At 36.3% G+C, this 15316-nt stretch overlaps 1 protein-coding gene across 7 annotated transcripts in view; it reads right to left on the reverse strand.

Moving 5' to 3' along the window:
* Positions 1–15316, reverse strand: part of LOC106075948 (complement C1q-like protein 4) — a 106764-nt gene that overhangs the window by 31179 nt on the left and 60269 nt on the right. For 5 of the 7 annotated variants that reach the window (XM_056003759.1, XM_056003761.1, XM_056003763.1 and 2 more), the window contains exon 2: positions 11525–11618. The exons of 1 other annotated variant lie outside the window; for it this stretch is intronic. The gene's annotated coding sequence lies outside the window, so the exon portion shown is untranslated. Of the gene's footprint in view, positions 1–11511; positions 11619–15316 lie in introns of all 7 variants that reach the window. One more of the 7 variants, XM_056003760.1, reaches the window with a different exon arrangement.

Genomic DNA, 15316 nt, shown 5'->3' on the forward strand with positions numbered 1-15316 from the left:
TGTTATACAATTAATTGTTTCGTTACCTTGAAGAGTTTATGTTTTATTGTCTGCATTTACCTAGGAAGTAATTCCTGTGTAAGCCAAATAACTAATTGCCCCAACAGCTCATGAGATACCCATTTAGGCCTCGCTGAATAGAGTTTGGGAAACACTGCACTAAGTTGTCTAATAAAGTTTGCAGGCAAGATTGAATGCGTGCATTAGAGGCAATGATGTGACAAAGTTTTGTAATAATAATGTTTGTAAGCTAGACTAAATGTATGAACAAGAGGCACTGCCATTATAATATTTAGTAGGCAAGAATAAAATTGTGTACAAGCGAAATACGGTATATACAATACGTTTTAAGTATATAAGGGAATGAACCGATCAATTACTTCTGTTTTTTTTTTTCAATGCAGCAAGATTCATTTCCCTTTTCTATATAAAAAATTAATTAATGTTCACTAATTAATTAATTAATTGGTTGATGTTTTGACATGTTCATGTATTGTCATCGATAATGAACTTAATTCGAGAATGGGAATTGGGAAAAAAAAGAACGTGTAAAAGAATCTTGCCAGACAGACAGACGGACTGAGCTAATGTAAGCTTTGTAAAAAGAGAAACAAGGCTTCCACAGCAGATCTCCTTAGATACATTATCACTAAATGTCATGTTCTCAAAAGGCCTAATGGAAGATCTTTGAGATAACTTTGACAACTACGTGTAAATACTTTTGAAGCAATTCTGCTTACATTCTGCTTACATTCTGCTTACATTGTTTACAGCTACTTCATATGAAGGATTGTTGAAATTTTAGATTTATTATAAATATGAAGACGGGAAAGATAGAGCAATCCGCTTATGAGGTTAATGTCCTCGGTTCGAACCTAGAGCTCTTAATTATAAAATAAAAAATGTTCATGTAATCGAAAGTCTGTTTCAAACTGCAGAAAACAAGATCTATCTTAATGGTTGTACTGGCCACGTAAGCCTCTCCTGGTTCATCATAGCATCAAAAGGTTAGCTATTATCCCTTGTAAGAGAGATACATTGTCTGACATAATCTTTTAAGCAATACCATTTTTAATTAGCTAATCATTTTAAATTCAAAAGCGAGTTTGAAACACTTATTTAGAGTGTCGAGCGAAACAATTTTAATGATTAATATAATAACAGAACTATACTATTATGTTTGGCATATTCTTCTTAATGTTTCATTGACTACTATGTTTCTTTCTTCTCATAAGATGTTTCATTGACTACTATGTTTCTTTCTTCTCATAAGATGTTTCATTGACTTCTATGTTTCTTTCTTCTCATAAGATGTTTCATTGACTTCTATGTTTCTTTCTTCTCATAAGATGTTTTATTGACCTCTATGTTTCTTTCTTCTCAAAAGATGTTTTATTGACTACTATGTCTCTTTCTTCTCATAAGATGTTTCATTGATTTCTATGTTTCTTTCTTAACATAAGATGTTTCATTGACTTCTATTTGTCTTTCTTCACATAAGATGTTTCATTGATTTCTATGTTTCTTTCTTCTCATAAGATGTTTCATTGACTTCTATGTGTTTTTCTTCTCATAAGATGTTTCATTGATTTCTATGTTTCTTTCTTCTCATAAGATGTTTCATTGACTTCTATGTGTCTTTCTTCACATAAGATATTTCATATACTACTATCTCCAAATATGTTTCATTGACTGCTATCTACATTTTTCTCCACACAAGGTGTTTCATTGACCAGACGTCACAAGCTCAGGCTCAGACAATGCAGAAGAAGTAATCAGTCTGGAGTGAATCGATGACATCAAGTGACACATCTTAATAATCTTGTTAGCAAAACGTGACCTTGAGACTCTTTCTAGTACTGCTCTGTTAGTGACCCTTATTAGCCTTATAGATATATTGACAGACAGACAGACAGATCTATATATATCTGTTAGAAGTTGAGCATATGGTTGATGATTGTTTGGTAAAAAAAAAATAACAATACAAAACTTTGTTGTTTTATGCTAATTTAAAACGAATAACAATATTAATAAACAAGCAAACTAAAAGCTTCTCTAAGGGGAAGAACTTCGCATATCACTCAAGAATGTAGACGTTATTTACCTTTTTCGATATCAAACAAAATTATTAATTAATTAATTGATTAATAGGTTAAATTTAAAAAATTTAATTCATGTTTTGTAAGTTACAATAAATGATTGTTTCACGTTTGTACTTGATCCGAGAATGGGTGTGGGAGAAATAACGTGTTCAATCTTTTAACCAGACTGACAGAGTAGGTTGATTTAAACTTTGTAAAAAAATGTCTAAGAAACAATTCATATTCGCTTTTATATATGTAACAAAGAAAAGTTATTATGAATGTGAGTGATGGCTGCTTGTTCGCCTGTTTAATCAATGTGTGTGTGTGTGTGTGTAACAAATGTGTGTGTGCGTGTGTCAATGCATTTGTTTGTCGGTGGCTGAGTGCGATCAAACACAAAGTCCAGTTGGAGAGTGTTTGTAAGGAAATGAATAATCACAGACTCCGTCTGGTGTGGTGGCTCTTAGCACCGTACTGATAAATTGAGTGAGTTGTTTAGAGCACTCCCACTCAAAGTTGGAACTCCATACAATGTCACATCTGCCTCGCCAAGAACGTATATATGAACCATTGAGAAGTATTTCAAAGAAAAAACAATCCCACACTATGTCAGTTTTACTTATTTCGTATTGTCTCTTCGGCCATCACAATTTCTTCATTGTTAATCTTGTCCCAAAAAGTTTCGACCTGTTTGAGATACCATCCCTTCTTTTAAAACGTACCTTTCTGAAATCCGGTAACTCTAATTAATTTTCCTAAAGTAAAATTACAACTTCTGAAATAACAACAAAGTGACCGTCTTATTGTGCTGAAAGCGTTGGCTTTTTTTTATTCCTACAGAAATGTTAAGCGAGTAGATCCTAGGTAATCCTGTGGATTTGTCTGTCTAAACATCTGCTTTGGATTGTTTTAAATGATGTTTTAATCCACAAAATGTCCAGACTTCGGTGTCCTCGTTCTATTTAAAATCAGAAAGATCCGACACTGTGTCTTCAAATGTGTTAAATTAAAATGCACTTATTTAAATAGCATACATGAAAGTGTTGATGTGTTAAGCAGGTATCCCTTCCAGACCTTGAGATCTTTATGGGCAGATAATGTTAACCAGGATGTGATGTTGCCAGCACAACTACCAACCCTCATTTCTTCCTTTAAGTCAGATGTCCATTAGAGTTGGGTGGACTCAGGGGTTCTCAAACACCACGACGCTCATGATTTCAGATTTCACCGGGATTCAAACCTGAGACCGAATGGTTCGAAAACCAAGCGTTTCACTACTCAGCCATCAGACTACTGCGTTCAAGAAGAAGACATTGAAACTGACTTCAAGCAGAGCATAGAGTATATTCTGAATCATATTCTGTGTCATCCTGACATTTATAAGGAGCCATGACATTAAACACGACGGCATTGAAACTGACTTTAAGCAGTGCATAGAATCCAACATCATATTCTGTGTCATCCTGACGTTTTAAGGGAGACAGGACATTTCATTGACAACCTTTGACCTACCCTGAGGGGTAAGACGGAGACTATCGAAATCTGGGAGAAGTATCCAAAAGTCAATACTTGGGGAGTCCAGGATCCAGCCCTGAACTCGAAATGTCAACACTGTTATGTAACATGGGGGGGGGGGGGCGGAGGGAGCTGGAAATGGTTTGTAGTATCACTTGGTGGGGGGGGGGGCGGAGGGAGCTGGAAATGGTTTGTAGTATCACTTGGTGGTCACTGAATTATTCATCGTGTTTGTTAACATCTCGACTCGGGGATGACGGCTCCTGTGCTGGCCAGAATAAACCAGAAGATTGCAGTGGGCTGGTCAGCGTCAGCAAGTGGAAACACACATCAAAAAATTGTGTTTGGCGACAGTCTTAAGTCAAAGGGAAGAAATGAACAGAAAAAAAAATCTGGGACATTACTTGACCCATTTTAACCATTAAGCGTTGAATTGACTGACACAAAACATCAAAACATGTCTCTTGTAGCCTGGAGGATCTAGATTTTTAACATAGTGCTTGTAATCAAATCATTACTTGCATATGGATATTTTTGTTACAAAGCTTACATTTACTCACTCTGTCTGTCTGTCTGTCTGTTTGGGAGAATTGTATTACACATTTTCCCCCACTTATCATTCAAGTAAAACGTTTGCACAATTACTTCTAATAGAATTCATGAATCAACAAAACAGAAAAAGTTTAACCCACTAGCTAATCAATCAGTGGTAATTAATTAATTAAATTTTTAATAGAAAAAGGGACATAATGTTTGCAGTATTGAGATACATGAAAGTGATTGTGATGTGCTATCTTTAACCTTCGTTTTTAATAAAGTATTTTTTTATATTTTGCTAGCTTAAAGATTTGATTTACATTACGCAAGCAAGTATCGAAGAAACTTTAGAGGCGATATTAAGAGTTCCCTAAGAAAACAGCCAAAATATTTGACAAATCCTTTTTAAAAAAACAAAGCTTATCTACCGAGAAAAACATCTATATTTTTTCAATAATGTAGAAGTTATTTCCCTTTTTTGATACAAGTAATCGATTCATTAATTGGTTTAATGTTTTTATATATGAATTCATGAGTTACAACAAATTATCATTTCCTGAACGTAAACTTAAAAATATTTAACAATTTTTGTATAGTTTGTTTCTGTATTTTCTAACGATGAATAATCATTGCTAAACGTAGAATATTTCGGTTTTAAAAAAGGTAGAACTACGCTTCAAGTGTCGTATCTGAATTTAGAGGCTAGGGAATCAGCAGACATTGGGAGTCCAATTGGGGATTTTCATCTTAAAAGTTAATCACAGTGATCTTCTCTTTACTTTACACTTTGATTTAAAACGCTTTCTTAGCAGTAAAGTTAAAACAAAAAAAAAATAAGGCAAAACGACATGAACGAATGTGGTGGCGATATAATGGGACTTGAAGTAATAAATAGGAAAGTGAAATTTGGAGCCTGAGAGATTGTGAAGTCAAGAGACCAATTAACAATGTCAAGGACGTCAAGGAATTCATTTTGAAAGATCAGTTTGGCCAATGAAACAATTAACACAAGCAATAGAAACATAATACTTATTTAAATACAAAGTTTATCTAAGCTAAAGAACAGCTAATACTGCCTTAGATCTGAAGATTACAGGGCTTAGATCCATTAAAGCTACACAAAAGAAAATTAATGAATTAGTACTAAATGTTTTAACTAATTGGATTGATTCGTGCATTATCATCGACTATGAATAATTATGCGAAATTTCAATATCAAAAAAAAATATTAATCACCAACAATTAATTAGCTTTTTTTTTTTATTAATTCAAGGCCAATCAGATTCTATGAATAATTGTACTACGTTTAAAGTTTAACTCGATCTGGGAAATGGAAGAAAAAAACATGTTGAAAGTTTTTACCAGACAGACAGTTGAAAAAAAATTATAATTTGGTTTATTGTAATACTTTAATTATCGAATCTTTTGTATTTTATACACCGGGCCTACACCCATAACCGTACTTTTTATAGATTTCCCTCCATGAATGAAAATTGCCAACACACGTTACGAGTTAAACTATAATGTGAACCCAAAAAAACTTAAGTTTTGGGTTAAATACCTAGGATAATAAAACACGACGCAACCATTAACACTATTTCGTCCATTTGATCTTAAAGAATTGATAAGAAATTCTTTTGCACTCATTCGATACCTGCGAATTGTTGGCGAATCAAGTTTGGACATTTAGTAAAAGGTAACCCAATAGCGTGATTCAATCAAACTGTGTCTGGCGAGTGTCAACAAAATGTCTTCAAACAAGAGTTCGCCATTTTCCTCCATCTTCCATCACGGAGGAAACCCAAAACCTGGCCAAGCGATTGATTGGCCAGGTAGAATAAAAGCCTTGAAGGATCTCATAATATTTTTGTAATGCTCGTACTGGAAGGCCGATAGCTTTTGATCCACAAATGGTAGTTTCGATTTTTCAGGAATTTCCGTTTTTTTTTAATTTTTTAAAAGATCTTTTTACAAATCATATACATATATATAGACAATAGATAATAAAGGGTGTCTATGAAATACGAGCCGACTCGCGGCGTAGAATAGGCCCACCCCCCTCTTTTTTTTTCTGAGCCTCGCCCTCTGTCACCGCTAAAGTTACGTGGGGTAACTCTAGTCCGACTTGCATGACTTTTCATAGTGGTGTTCCGCATGGTTGGGCCACGAAGAGAATTATATATATATAGAAAGGCGGCTCATGCGGTTAAGAAGTAAGCTCACATTTCATTACATTCATACTAACAGAAGCTTCGTATTAAAGTTGGGATTAACATTTAATGTCTTTTGAAATCTAGTCTTTGATAAAATCATTGTAAGTATGGGAGTGAATAGTATATGATAGAAATCTTAGTTGCTTTCTGTATAGTTCCCATGTCTCTGATCCATATAGAAGGTTTGAGAGAACCATATCTTGGTAGACTACTTTAGCGCTTTTAGCAAAGATGCTTGCGCTCCATCATGGACATACGGTAGCAAGACCGCTTTACAAACAGCGATGTCCTTGCGAACGGCGGTATGGACAGTATAGAGGGACTTCTTATGGTCCGACAGTTACGCTGGGCAGGGCACGTATCCCGTATGGTCGACGTAACAGAGGTGCCTCACGGAAACGCTTTAAAGACTGGCGCCAACTTAGTTGACATAGAAGAGAGCACCTGGTTGCAAGTGGCCTCAGAACGAGACAGCTGGTGGTCACTCACAAAGGCCGCGGAAACACATTTGAAACCAAAAGAAAATCCGGTGCCGAAGACAGACACAGGTGACGAAAAAAAATCTAAATCGACCACCTGTGGACAATGGTAAAGCTTGCCCTCGATGAGGCAAAATATGTAGGTCACAGCTGGGGCTGCGCAGCGACAAGAAATACTGCATTCCTCACTAATCTTCGGACTCGAAGACAAACCTTATTATTATTACTACATGACAACTTTGTTTTCAAACACTAAAATGTACGCTTTAGCAAGACCATTAGCTACTGTGGTAGCATCTTGCACATAGATTAATGATTCCAATCAATAACTTAAAAGTCTCATTCGTGACTTTTTAAATCTAACTGAATAAGAAGTCAAAACCGTTTGGTTTTAAATCAAGAAATCTTTCTAGAAACAATAAAGACTGTACTATTATAGATTACATAAACCAATTCAATACAGTTTTAAAAATGGTGTATATGTATGCGGGAGCAGTTTGCACATTGAATTTTGAAAACAAAGGATTTTCTTTCAGAAGTGTAGAATCAGTTACAAGAGTTTCCAGTACGATTTTGAGATCGTAGAGTATCAGACGGACAGCACAAAACCAAACGCGGCTCTTGTCTACGAGGGCCGCTACGGTAACGACTGTGATGTCAATGATTTCAATGATCATAAAATTGTCCTTGACCACCAAGAGGGATAAAAGGACACTAAGTTGTCTAGTAATGTAAACCATATCCTCATTGAATGCCCCTTCCTAATCCACCTTAGGCAGACCCCACTACCACTATAGCCCAACATAACCAACACCCTGTACGGCAGTGCTGAACAACTGAAGAGAACAGCACACTATTTTTACTTGGCACAGTCTGCAAAAGAGCTAACAGCTCAGCATCAAAAAGTTGGCTAGAAGAACAAGAAGTCTAATAATGTTTGAAGGCAAAATTGAATGTTTGAATTAGAGGCAGTTCTGTGACAAAGTTTTGTAATAATAATGTTTGTAAGCTAGACTAAATGTATGAACAAGAAGCACTATGCCATAAAGTTTTGTAGGCTAGAATAAAATTGTGTACAAGCAAAATACGGTATATACACTACGGTTTAAGTATATAAGGGAAAGAACCGATCATTTACTTTTGTTTTTGTTTTTTCAATACAGATTCGTTTCCCTTTTCTATATAAAAAAATTAATTAATGCTCACTTATTAATTAATTAATTGGTTGATTTTTTGACATATTCATCTATTGTCATCGACAATGAACTTAATTCGAGAATGAAAGTCTTGCGCAATGTATTCCCAAAGACCCACACGAAAGACTACATCATTGGTTGCCATCTGTTTTCTAGAACCAGGACAGGAGTCTGAAAATAGAATTGTATACAACACAAGTACAATACATACAAACACACAAATCTTTGGGCTAAATGGTCATTCAAAGAGTGAAGCAAAAAAAAGTAGAAAGGAAGCCAAACTGAGTACCAATGACTTTATTTCAGCTTTTGGTAGAGTTGAAGAGAAGAGGGAAAGAGGATACTTAAAAAGGTGAGAGGTGCCCTTTAGCGCATCATCCCTGCAAAAAAAAACTTACATCTAGATCTGTCTGCAGTTTGATAATTGAATTAGTATTTGCTCAAGAATTTACCAACAAAATGGCTATGATGCTTCAGTTACAAGCTTTCACTTTGAAATACATCTCTTTGTATTTTTATCCAGATTTTCTTGTAGATGAAGAATAAGAGAATCGTTAAATGGTTTTCATTGTTAACCTAATATAAGTGAATGGCCACTTGAGTCAGCACTAGAGCTCTGCAGGTACATGCTCATCAGTAACAAACACGAGTGCTGGAGATGAATTCGTCTGGAAAATGTCATTTTTTAACCATAGCTCATAGAATTTCGGCTACAAGGGGAAGTAATTGCTATTACATGTTTCTTTTGTCAAGTCACAGTCACAAAGCAACGAGTCTAAGCTAGAGTCTGTGGTACCATGGAGCGTTTGAGAATTGACTGGTGTATGAACTTAAATGCTTTGTGAACGAATATGCTTTTGTTTTTTAAAATAGAATAATGGAGTTGTTGTCAGTCTTTGACATGCTGCAGCGAATTGCTAGTAGGACTACAATTAAACCGATTTAGTCTTCTCTTTCTATATCTGCATTACGAAGTGGTCAAGAGGCTAAGTACGCTTGAACTACTCGGCTTGGCTTGGCTTGGCTTGGCTTGGCTACCTATGTTGGGGGCTCGAGGTTCGAAAACCGACTCGAGCAGAGTTGTGTTTACTAAGCTCCTGAAAACCTTCTCCCAGATACCCCCTCCACCAAATGGTCCACAAATGAGATTGGACCACAGCGCTCTGAGCATGCTATAAGCATGAAAGTAGCGCTATATAAAAGCTATCTATATATATAATTCTCTTCATGACTCAAGGGTTTGGACAAGAAGTAAAGGAAAGATCACTCTTTCCTTTCTGCGGATAGAGTTACCCCACGAAAAAACAAGAGGGGGGAGAACAAGTAGTATTCACCCGTCACTACGGATGGCTGCCTGGCAGTGCGGTTTGCGCGCTGGACTGTCGTTTGGATTTATCGATAGTCCCGTGTTCAAACCCTGCCCGCTCCCATCCCCATTCGTGCTGCGGGAGGTCTGGACTAGGAAGTAAACTATCTTCAACTCTGAAGGAACATCCGAAACATTTAAAATATTTTACAAACAAACATTTTACAAATACTAAATCGCAGCGCCGGACTTAAGCATTGTGACCAAGAAGTCATGGAAAGAGAACAAGTTATCTACTATGTATATTCACCCGTCACTAAATAGCAGGGCCGGACTTAACCATTGTGGGGCCCTATGCGAAACGGATGACACAAAAGACTTGTATTTTCTGTGTTTGAAATATCATCTTTAACTTGTGTTTCTATTGCCATATCACAAGGTCTCCATGGCTCGCAAAGACAATCCTTCACGGAACAGTATCAGTCAAAAAAATAAAGAAGAGGCTGACAGAGAAAGCGATGGAAGTCAACATACAAGAATGGATTCTATCCAAGGCAAAGGAATGGAGAAAGACGGTAACATATCTTGTATGGTGCCCCAAAAATCTTACATCCCTATCTCTGAGTCTATGTGAAGGTGAGGGGAAGTTACATTAAAACTTTTCTTAATTGACCATTGAACTCGTATTATACAAATCAAAGGATTCACCTTGTTCCATGAGTACATAAAAGCCATCTAAATGTCAGAGAGTTTATGTTCTATTTTCGCAGGGATTGCAATTGTCAATCAAATGAACGGAAATTGTAACTATCTATAACTAGCAAATAAATGTCAAATGTCTAGAGATTTTGATGTCACACAAAAAAAAAAATTTAAAGAAAAAAAAATGCAATAAAATGAAACTTGATCTTGTCTTTTTTTCTTCTTCCTGTCCCCACACGAAGAGGTTAAAACAGTCTCATTTCCTGTTGGCCAGGTTGTTCTAAACATTGGGAAACTCAGAGTTTCATGGGAATTCTCTCCCCTTCAGCCCCTCGCATTACCAGACACGTGACGAATGTTTGGAGGAAGTATACTGTGTGGAGCAGTTTCCGCTTGCACACAATAGGAAGCGTCCATAGCAACAAAGGAATTTAAATTTAAAAAATCGGTTAATGTTTCTATTGTAAATGGACGATTTTTGTGTAAAAGATGGAATATATTATTTTAAAAAAGTTTGTTATATAGATTATGTTGTTTTTTTTTAAAGATGTCTTAAACACTGACTAACGTTTTAGAGTCATTTAAAACAAATGGCGGAGTGACGTTTTTGTTTACCTGGCTTTGTATAAAGGGGTCGCGAGTTCGAATCCTGACTTGAGCTGAGTTGTGTTTGCTGGGCGTTTAAGGGAGCTACTCCCTCTCTCTCTCCGATGCTCCTTTTGCTCTCTTCCAATCTCCTTTGTAGACATGAGAGAGGGCTGTGGGAGAAAGTGTCCAGGCTGCCTTTAGGCGCTCAGCGAACAACTCGAACTCGACCCTCCCCCCACCACCGTGATAGATGCGCTGTTCGCCACTCGGCCATACATCCTAAATGGTGCATTTGTATTTATTTTCTACAAGCTTACTCTGCGCCTGTTTTAATTAAAATATCTAATGTCAAGTGAAGTACTGACATTAAATACCCAGATTCTCGGTGAGTCATGTAAAACTAAAGATAAGGCGGAATGTATCATATCAATGTCAGTGGGAAACATCTAGTCACATTATAGCTGCAGTGACTATTTAAATTGTATGTCAGAGTTCAAGTGAATGTTTACTAATGTTCTGCAACATCTATTGAGATAGTAGATACTTTCTTGCTGTTATGTTTACATTCAAAAGAAAAATTCAGTTTGAGCGGAAAATTCAAATTCTCAACTAAATGACACTAAAATTTCCCATTTTGTTTTCTTCTTTTGTAGGATGTGTGTCTGTCCTTGCGAATCCTATCACGTGGTTTTGAGGAAACATCTATTAAATAGACATCGATTTGTCGGTTCACATTCAGTTTCTATCTGTTCCGACTGTTTTTTACACATTTAAATTTTCCCAACTGATACAGATGGGTGTTAAAATTAACAGGTAGTGGAAAGTATATCTAGACAAGGATAAGTCTGTTTCCCATGAGTTAATAAATAACAATGTTTTATTTCTAGCTAGCTTTATAACTTACACTAATATCTGGCCCCAGACGTCTGTACATCTGCTGATCAGCTAGAAGTTTTGTAAGATAACGTCTTGAAAGAACCATCCAGTTGCATGTCAAACTGAAAGAAGAAAGGACACATCTTTGAAAAGGTCAAACATTTTATTGTTTAGGCTAAGATACAAAATCTAAATTGAGATATTTTGCAAAATCTTCAACGAAAACGCTAAATCTTCTTTGTTAAATAGTTTATTTTTTCTTAGAAGTGGTAGAGCCGAAATCCATTCCCGAAATATAAAGGTTTGATTTGAAGTCATTCCGGCATGTGTCTGATTACAACGTAAAGACCCTTGAACCAAGAATTAATTTGATGACCTTCAAGTTCCTCTCTTTTGATTGAAAAAAAACAAAAAACGGAATAGGTCAAGGTCACATGAGAGTTATTGGATAAGTCGACAACATTATTAGGTAGTTTAACAGTATTGTTGGATAGTTGAACAAGCAATTTTACTGGGGAGGTCGGCAATTTTATTGTTGGATAGCTCAGTAATATCATTTGGATAAGTCAGAAATTTTATTGGGTAGGTCAGCAATTTAATTTGGTTAGGTCAGCAATTTTATTGGGTTGGTCAGCAATTTAATTTGGTTAGGTCAGCAATTTTATTGGGTTGGTCAGCAATTTTATTGGATAGGTCATCAATATCAATTGAATAGGTCAACAATTTAATTGAGTAGGTCAACAATTGTATTGAGTAAGTCAGCAATACCAGTAGGATAGATCAGCAATTTTATTGGGTTGTTCAGCAATACCAGTTGGGTAGGTCAGCAATATTTTGTTGAGTAGGTCAGCAATACTAATTGGGTAGGTGTTATTGAGTGTGTGTGTGTTTATATGGTGACGGTGGGAAGAGGTTTGCGTTTGCTTGAGAATGATGCAACCATAGATATAAATAAATATAGACTGGCCGATTAAAGAGTTTAATGAAACGAAAATTTGTGTGTAGTTTATTATACAACATTTATGAGCAGTATAAAAGTTAAGTATTCATATCTATTTCAGCCATAACCTATATAAGTATTACATTATTTTCACTAGTGTTTTTTTAAATCTAAGAATGAAGATCATGCAATTTTTTCATTATTCGGAAATCCGAATACAATAGATGTACATGTTTTCAAGTTACATGGATGCAACATAGGTGGCTTTGCTTTCTTTTGGTGCTAATTAGGGGAGACGACTCCAGAACGTAAAACGTAAAGCCAGCTTTTATTAATTCCAGATGTCATAGAGAAGCACATTTATATTGAGGCAATCAAGTTTGTTGAATGAGTTTTACTGTCCTGCCATCTAATTTAGATATTCAGAAAAAAACATCCACTCAGAAATATTTCTAACATTTAGTATTTCCTTGCCACTTTTCTTTCTCACAATGTTTTTATATGTTGGGCAGGGCTCGAAATTATTTTTTAATGAACGGAAAATGAATTTAAAAGTCATTCGTGTGTGTACATAATTCATCAAAACGTGAAAGAAACAGATGACCTTTACATCATCTGCCCTATAGATGGTCAAGGTTTGAAAGGGGAGCTTTACTTTTACTTTACTGTACAGATTTCCTTACAACGTAAATCAACTTGAACCGATAATTAATTTGACGACCTTCAGGTTCCTCTCTTTTGATTGAGAAACAAGATAGGTCAAGGTCAAACAAGATACAACTCACGGAATTTCCATTTCATTGGGTCGTTAACTGATTTGCATATCCGGAAACGAGAAATCTTTAAGTTGCTCTGGAGACAAGTTTGATCAATTTCCTGCACATCACGGGCCCTCAGGTGCCCTCGCTCAACTCAGTCGTATGTACTCTTTTATCTATCCATCACTCGTGTCCCCATGACAGAACTCGCGTTCTCCATAGTGCTAGAACATTCTATCTCGCCTTTTTCTTTCTCTTCTTGTGTTGTCTTCATGAAAAAAAGAAAACCATCGGTATCTAGAGCAAGCAGCTGCCCAGCGAACGGTTATTGGTTCGAATCCCGTCGCGTCTTTTCGTAAATAGTTTTAAAGACTTTAAAGATATTATGGTTAAAATATACAGCTCTGAACTTGCGTTAAACAGCCTAGAGCATGGCTGCATGGTTGTGTGCTATATTCTTTGGACTGTCGTTTCCAAGGTCCAGGGTTCGAAACCTGGCCACCTTTATTCCTCGCCGTCATGCTGGAAGTTTGGGCTAAGACGTAATAATCTTTCGAGCTGAAGGAACGTCAAAAAAAAAAAAAAACAACAACATGCAAAACAAGACGTCATTTTCGTTAGATGGTAGAAATAAGTTCTAGGGATGTAATTAGCTCGCAATTCATTTTTTTTAAAGTAACGTCTGTATCGTATAAGATAAGATAGAGTTTACCCAGTGTGGACAACGAGCTAGTAATTCCTCTCCCAACGATGTACATCATCAATTGTCACATTTCTAGGAAAAACGTTAGAGCCGATTTAGAGATCTGGTCCTGTTTTTTTGAGCCAGGTTTTAGTTTCCACGAAGCTACGAGTTAAATTGAAGTATTGTAATTATCCATTTAAAAAAAAAGCTTTTAATTGTAGAAAATATAATAGGTTAATTTGTACGTTGCAATTAACTGTAAGAAAAAGTTCACCAACGTGAGCCCTAATGTCCAAGACATAAATAGCACGCTCGCAATGAGCAGATAAATGACGAAGAACAAATGAAAAGTCCCGAGTCCATTTCCTCGCCTGTTTTATTGCGTTTTCGTATCGAATTCAGCTTCTTTTTTTTTTCGTTCGCTTTGTTTGTTTCGTTTCTTGCGAGAAGGCAATCTTTCCTCGCTTTCCTAATCTTTACTTTGTCATTTTCTCAAATTGTTTTGCTGGAGCATTGTTGACTTCCGGCCATATTTCTGATCTCATTCTTATGTTGTGTAGCCAAGTCAGACGAGTGCGGAGTTCCCCTTTGGCTAATACAAGAGAGAGAAAGAGAAAGAGAGAGAGAGAATGAAAGAGAAAGACAGTTAGAGAGTGCGAGATGAGACGAAGAGAAAAAGAAGAGGTACAGAGAGGTGCAAAGAGAGAGAGAGAGAGAGAGAGAGGAAGAGACCCTCAGAGCAATAACACTTTAAGGACATGACATAATCTTTAGACGTTTGGTTTTATTTTACAGAAAGGGCACAGCAAAAGATACGATTCCTAATTAAAAAGTAAAAAGTAAAGTTCCCCTTTCAGACATTGTGGTCTATAAGGCAGATGATGTAAAGGTCATCTGTTTCTGTGACCTACGGTTAACGAGGGTGTCATGTGGCCGGCACAAATTTTCCCAGCTATTGTCAGGTACCCATTAGAGCTTGGTGAACTCAGAGGCGCCCAAAGATCCCGAAATTAAAAATCCCAGGCTTTACCAGGATTCGAATCCCGGACCTTCGGTTCGGAAGCCAAACGCTTTACTGTTCAACCACCGCGCCTAAGATTCCTAATAAAGTAACCCAAAATGAAGATATCACTAAAACTTCTTGGTCAATCTGCTAACATCAAGTAAGTCTGTTATCAAACTTACTAACACAGAGATGTAATGAATGTCCTTAATGTTTTTCTAACAGATTGAATGACCAGTTCCAGCACTACATCTTGACCTACTAGTTAGAGAGTTAACAACATAGATTTCTGTTGTGTAATAGAAGCCCATTTATTCAGAGCAAATTAATCGTATTGTTTAGTAAACCAGGATATGGGTTTGATGACAAGACGGAACGAATGACCGCGACATACTTTTTGTTTTCTCTGAATGAAGTCATTACATTGTCAGTAG

The sequence above is a fragment of the Biomphalaria glabrata genome, chromosome 11 (assembly GCF_947242115.1).
Source record: "Biomphalaria glabrata chromosome 11, xgBioGlab47.1, whole genome shotgun sequence".
Classification (NCBI taxonomy): domain Eukaryota; kingdom Metazoa; phylum Mollusca; class Gastropoda; family Planorbidae; genus Biomphalaria; species Biomphalaria glabrata.